Raw genomic sequence first — 7,071 nt, 5'->3', positions numbered from 1 at the left:
TCCCATGTATTTGACATTTCTCTAATACAAATTGTTTGTTTTACTAGCAACTTGTGGAAATAATAATTCATAATAACGCACGGCATGAAAAACCCTACAATTTTCGTATGAAATTCTGAATTTTTGTCAAGATCTCGACATTTTCGTATCAAGGCCTTTCCAACAGGATTTTGCATTGATTTCTTGTGTTGATTCCGTAGAGAGTTCGTAACATCGAAATCCCCTATATATTAATCTTGGAGCATTACAACATATTTTTGTAGTAACGTGTCATCACGAGCATGATTTTTAGAATTGTTAGAAAAATAAGTTTGTCCATATAAACATATACTATGATTTTTATTAAACTAACTATCAAATTAATTAGTAGCGTATAAAAGAATATTCTTTTTTTTCCTTAAATTAAAGCTACAGAATTAACTAATATGGTTAACATATATATGACAATTAATTATTATGAATAATACATATTTGATAACAATTTTTCTAACCTCTCTCTTTTTTTGTTTAATTTTATGCTATTAAAAGAAATTAAACAATCACATTAAGCATGTAATAAAAAAAATTAGATTTCTTCTTATATGTTTTATTTTGAATTTTAAAAAATGACTATAAATTCTAAAAACGGTAAAAGTTCCACATTGAAAATTTTGTGATCAATGGTTTAACTATTTTTTTGTTCAAGCAAGATACAAATGATGATCATATATCATAGAGGTGGACATTCGGATACACGTTCGGGTTCGTATCGGGTATTTTAGTATAAAAGTATAAACCCCATTCGGATATTTCTACATTTCGAGTCGGGTTCGGGTATTTTATGTTCGGGTTTGGATATTTTGGGCCGGGTTTGGATATTTAAATTTTAAAGAAAAAATAAATTAATGATTCATTGTTTAAGTTTTTTTGTATTTAAAATATATTTTAACTGGTTTTAAATTTTTAAAAAAAATTAAACTATTAATAGGTTTGAAGATAAAACTTTAAAAATAAAAAAACACTAATATAGTTGTTGTTTTAAAATTTTAGATGCAACTTTTGTTAATGCAAGAACCAAGAGCTTGATATATATTTTAAATGAGTAGCAAATAATTTTGTCCATAATTATATGTATATTATCTAATTTTTAACAACAAGCATGATTAATATAAATATTTTGAATAAAATGAGAGAAGTAAACTAGAAATATAAGGTTAAGTATACTTATGTTTGGTTATCTTTGGATATCCATTCAGGTTCGAATATTACCCGTTTGGATTCAAATATTACCCGAACTGGTGAAATAAGTAATTTGTTTTGTTGTTCTAGAATTAGATGATATTTAGACAGAGCTGGTGAATATATACTATACATACATTTATATTTCAAGTCCGCACTTATATATTCTATATAACATCTTAATATATTATATTTGAACACTAATTTGTTAATATAGTTTGCCGGTGATTTTTTCTTCAAAATTTTGATTCTTAGATATGTATCTGGAGTGAAACTAATTTTTATAGATGTCCATTTTTTTAAATTGACACTAATTTAATTCACCGAATTCATAGAAGAAGTTAAAAAAAGAAACTTAACTCATATCAATAAAACAAAGACGAAAATGAAAGCTCAATTTTATAGAGCTAGAAAATAAACTCACTTATGGAGAGTCAATAATAAACAAATCTAGAGCAGAAAACCTAATCTCCTTTCGTCATTATACAATCGATGTTGCCTATTTAGTTTGTGTGATTTGTGTCACCCGCAAAACTTAATTTTCTTTCGTGCATATAAAGTCTTAAAAATAATTAAAATGAAATGTAATATGTTAACTCTTCAACAACGATTATATATTTAAGAGACCAACATGTATATTCGTCATTTTATAATAGATAAAGATTATAGTGTTACATAATGTTAAGACTATTTAATAAACAAACATTATTATAAAAACTCACTTCGCGCATGTGCGCGGATTATTACTAAAATCAATATTCGTCCAATCATGGTTATATAGCTTAAATCAATATTTGTATCTAATTAAGTGATTTATATGTTTATGGTTGTATCGAGGTGCATGGATTTTTTTTTTTTTGAATAAAGGCTTTCAAATTAAAATACATAAACTATTACAAGATAAGACTATGAGTCTTATAGTTGGATAAAGTTTGCATGAAACAAGCTTCATGAATCATTGAATCTCAACCTATGAAACGACAAAGGTAAAGACTAGAATAACCAAGAAAGCAATGAAAAACAATATCTAGTGATAAGAACCACGGCCACGGCGACCATGTTTTCCTCTCCCTCGAATAGTCTTCCATTCTATATCTTGGTATTTAATAGGAAGAGGTGCATGGATTTTTCTCATTTTTGAACGCGCAAGTGGCTAATGCACCGTTCATTAGCGAGAAAGTAAAATGTTCAAGTGTTCATACATTTGATGATATTTTACTGTGTTTCAGTTATTGTAATTTTTAAATGATTTATATAATATTTTATTGGAATGTATTTTATATATTAGAATATTAAATATTATAATAATATACTTTGATCTCAAAGATATATTTATCTAAGAGAAAAAGCTATGATAATAATATTCTTAATTTATATCTGTTTGAGGCATTTTAAAATCGTTTATAAAATGTTTGGACACGAACCAACCGTTTTCCCATCTTTGTTATTTCAACAATTAACCGGCTACATTTATTGTATGACTGACGCTGTGATGGTTCAAACTTCAAAGGTACGACGCTGTGACGGTTGAAAGGTACGCTTGGGCATCGAATTTAAATTTTAACGTGTTTAGGAATATTTGGGCACATTTATAAATTTAAAAACAAACAAGATAATACGCACTGAGACAAGAATCGACCGATTAGGATTAGATTTAGTCGAGAAGTTGACTTGGGTTCATTTATGCACATCACTAGTTTGTATTCCATCCGCTTCAATTTAATTGTCATTGCGAGAAAAAAATTTCATTTCAAAATAAATGTCGTTTTAGAGTTTCAAAGTAAAATTTATTAATAAGGTTTTCCACTTTATTTTCCTAATTGGTTGAAAAATAGTTAGGTTTATAGGTAATTGTGTTTTTGTTTTGAAAATATACAAATCATATGTTTTTTTAATCCATGTGTATAAACCTAGAATGACAATTAAAATGAAACGGATGGAGTATCTTTTTCAAAAAGATTTTTAGTTATAACATATTTCTCCTTTTAGATGTTTAATTACTTTGTTTGAAAAAAAAATTTAAATTACTTATACCTAGAAAAATTACTAAAGATGAGGTACTTCAATCACTTAAAAAAGGTTACTCCTTTAGGATACACTGAAATGTCTATGGATGACTTTTTAATCTCCTTATGACTTGTTTCTTGCTTTAGCAATAGAATTATTTAGTTCTCAAATAAAGTGTAAGGAGACGGTTTAATAAACCGGTTTGGGTTACTATATATAATTAATAAAACGGTGTGGCTTAAACTTCTTCTTGGTCGATGCGTGAGCACCTGCTCTCTCTTCTCCACCTCCTTCTGTAGAATCATGAATTTACAACATGGCAAACTGAATAATCTCCTATATATTAAAAAAGAAGCATTGTCGTATTATCATTTAATGGTTTCCCACTACATTAAACACGTGACAGTCTCACAACGATTTTAATTTGAGTATGCTGATATATCGGTTTTACAATCATTTAACAATTAGTGTATTCACATACTAACTTTTTTAATTCTACGGCAGACAATTTAATGTGTTCACACTAATTTTTTTTTTTAATTAGGTCATTTTTAGTTCTTGCATTTTTAACCTTTATAATAGTGAACTGAAATTATCTCCGTATAACTATTGAATAATATCATTTTGAAAGAAAGAAATTAAAAAATGATTAAGATTCACATCAACTAAAATGATGGAATGAGAATGTTTTAGAAATTGAAAGTTTCGTATCTTGCCGAACTTAGTCATGGTTGAGGCTTCTGTACACGAAGGCAATAAATAATTGTGGTTGGTTATGAATTAAAGAAACAGAGGTAAAAAATACCACACACAAAGTCAGATCTTTAGTTAAGAGAAATACTGTTTTTCTTTACGGGGTTTTCATATCAGGCAAAAAATTAGAAACATAATCAGATTGCAAGAAAAAAATCAGAAAAGTTTTAAAAAGAAAAGAAAATTCGTGAAATCGATTGAAAAAGGGAATTCAGGTGCTGGGTGAAGAGATCACATTATTTTTCACGTAACTTTAACACTTTTCACTCGATTGTATCGTATTTTTATTATATTTACCAAGAATTTTTTATAAGAAAATAAATGTTATTGGTTTTAGACTACGTCAGTTTTACAACATGTCCAAAAATATTGACACGATTCTCAACCTTTTTTATTGGTATTTTTAAAGCATAGTCTAATAACTATGTATGTTAAATAAACCGAGAATATTTATTTTACATTTATTTTATTTTTTTTTATATTGGTAGAAGAAAGTAAGTCTAGGTAAAAAATTTGGATTCAAAGAACCGAACTAAACTAGATTTGAAAGCAATATTAAACACAAACTAAAACTGATTAAGTACTCTGATGGCTCTAAAAGTTTAATATCCGGACAACCAGACCCGAATCTGATTCAAACTAAAATATATTGGATACCAAAAATATCTAAATCACAAATATATATTCAAATATGTTAATTATTTTAAATTTTATACCTATTAGATATTCAAAAATATGAAAATATCTAAAAAAAATCAACATAGTCACAAGTAAGTATCTAAAAATAATAGAAAATGTTCAAAATACTGAAAATATTTATTTGTTCTCTATCCAAATATTTAAATTGAACTAATTTTTATGTAAATTTATATATTTAATCTTACATTATTCAAAATTTTATGTTATATATTATTTTAATATTAAGTATATTCGGATTTTTTTAAAAAAATACATAATTAAAATGAATATCCGAATTCAAATCCAAACCGAATACGCAATGATTCAAACCAAATCCAAACCAAAATTTGTAAATATTAAAAGATGATATTACGTGTATACGCACACCAATTAACCTAATGTGCACACTACCACAATCGAATGGTATGTCGATGTAGCACTTTAGGATCGAATCCACAGAGACCAACGATTACACTTTATCTTTATGGGATCAATACTTAGCTAAAACAATGATGGGGTTTTGAGATTAAGGTTTCGTAACAAGCAAGTAATAAGATTAATTAAAGCTTTCAAATGATTAAAATGCTAGCCTAGGGTGGTTTGGTCGGGTGTTAAACAAGTGTGAGCCAAACAATTATTCAAGTTCGATTAAAGACCAGTCTAGAACTCGAATCACTTAAGATAGATCAGCCCACTGTCGTGGTGCTTCACCTTTTGTCAATCGATCTCAGTACCTAAACTGTCGTTTGGACTGAGATGCGATGACAAACACTAAGATCAAGTCCGATATGTTCACAAAACACCCTAACATCTACTTCGCTGGTTAGGGATATGATGCTCATTCAAGTTATGTCTAGCAATCTATAACACTTTTGATGAATAGATTAAACCTAGAATCAGGCACTAAGTGGTTAACTTGATGCAAGCCTTAAGAAAAACAATGAATGAAGACAATCGATTTATAACTTATTTATGTCAAGCTCACGGATCTAACACCCTAACACCCTAGACTAAGCAAGCTGACTACTCAGCCATGAAGCAAGAAAACACGGAGACAGAGATATAAAGCAGCATGAAATATGACTGAAATAAAGTAATAGGGTTCAGGGGGTTCTTCTCTAAATCGAGAGAGATGGCCTTCTCCCTTTACAAAGTAGCAAAATCTCAAGTCTCCAACTCTAAGGTCTGGTTCCTTGTGTAAAATGTAGCGTAGAATAGTCAGGAGAAACAGAAAAAGAAGATATATCAAAGCCACAGGCGGCTGAGAGAGAAAATAGAGAGATTAGGGCAAAAGATTAGGGCAAATCCCGAAATAGGTTGTAGTTTCCTTAAAAATCTCTGCCGCTGGAACAGGCACTCGGGTTGTTCCGCTCTATCCATAACAGTCACTGGGGTTGCTCCGCTATCCGGAACAGTCATCAAGACTGTTCTGCGTGAAAATCACCAAATTGCATTGTTTTCTGCCTCTTTTGTTCCAGCTGGTGCATCTCCCATCTAATGCAACTCCCGACATGTAATGACTCGAAAAGGACTAGGAAGACTCGATAAAGACTTGAAAACCGATTGAAAAGCATATATACAAGATGTATAAAACACCATATATCAGAAGACGATTTAAATTTCTAACCCTAAAAATTCGGAATCCGAATATATTAACTGAATCCGAACGGATATATGAATGTTCATCTCCAGGAAAAAACTATACAACAAATTCTTTAGTACAACATACAATAAATAATCTAAGACCATGATTAACCCGGAGTTCTTAGAGTGAGGTTCTTAGCGGAAGTTAAAAAACTGTTTCTTAACTTCCGCTAAGAACCCCATCGTAAGAACCCCAGATTAATTATGCTCTAATAAACTATTTCACTTTGCACATAGCGCTGATTACTAACTAGTTATTATATATAAAGAAAAGTTAGAATGAAAATATAATAATTGATACCAAAATACGATGAAAGAAGAACAATTTTATGTGAAGGCTAACATATTTCTTTAATTTTTTAATTGCTAGAAGTGCTACGGTATTAACACAATCAGAATCCCAAATTACACATCGTCTATTTTCCAATACTTAAGACTAAAAGTTAATGTACCTAAAATCTGTGTTGTACCTTCAACTAAAAAGCCAGAAATAAAGAATAAAACTAAATTTTGATCCGCGTTTTCAAAGCGCAGGATGCTTTACATTATGAAATCTAATAAAAATTTATCAGATGTTTTGTTCAGGAATTAAAATAGGCAAACCCGTTTATTTAAATTCATCTCCTTTTTGATCGATTTCAATTCAATCTCAAACCCGTTTAGACCAAAAATCAAATTTTATATATTCCATTAATTTTAAATATATATATCTATATGGTATATTATTTGATATCTATTACTAAAAACTATGTAGAAGCAACCACTGATTCA

The sequence above is a fragment of the Brassica oleracea genome, chromosome C1 (genome assembly GCF_000695525.1).
Source record: "Brassica oleracea var. oleracea cultivar TO1000 chromosome C1, BOL, whole genome shotgun sequence".
Classification (NCBI taxonomy): Eukaryota; Viridiplantae; Streptophyta; class Magnoliopsida; order Brassicales; family Brassicaceae; genus Brassica; species Brassica oleracea.
The sequence above is the reverse complement of the archived record's forward strand: the minus strand, read 5'-3'. Positions refer to the sequence as shown.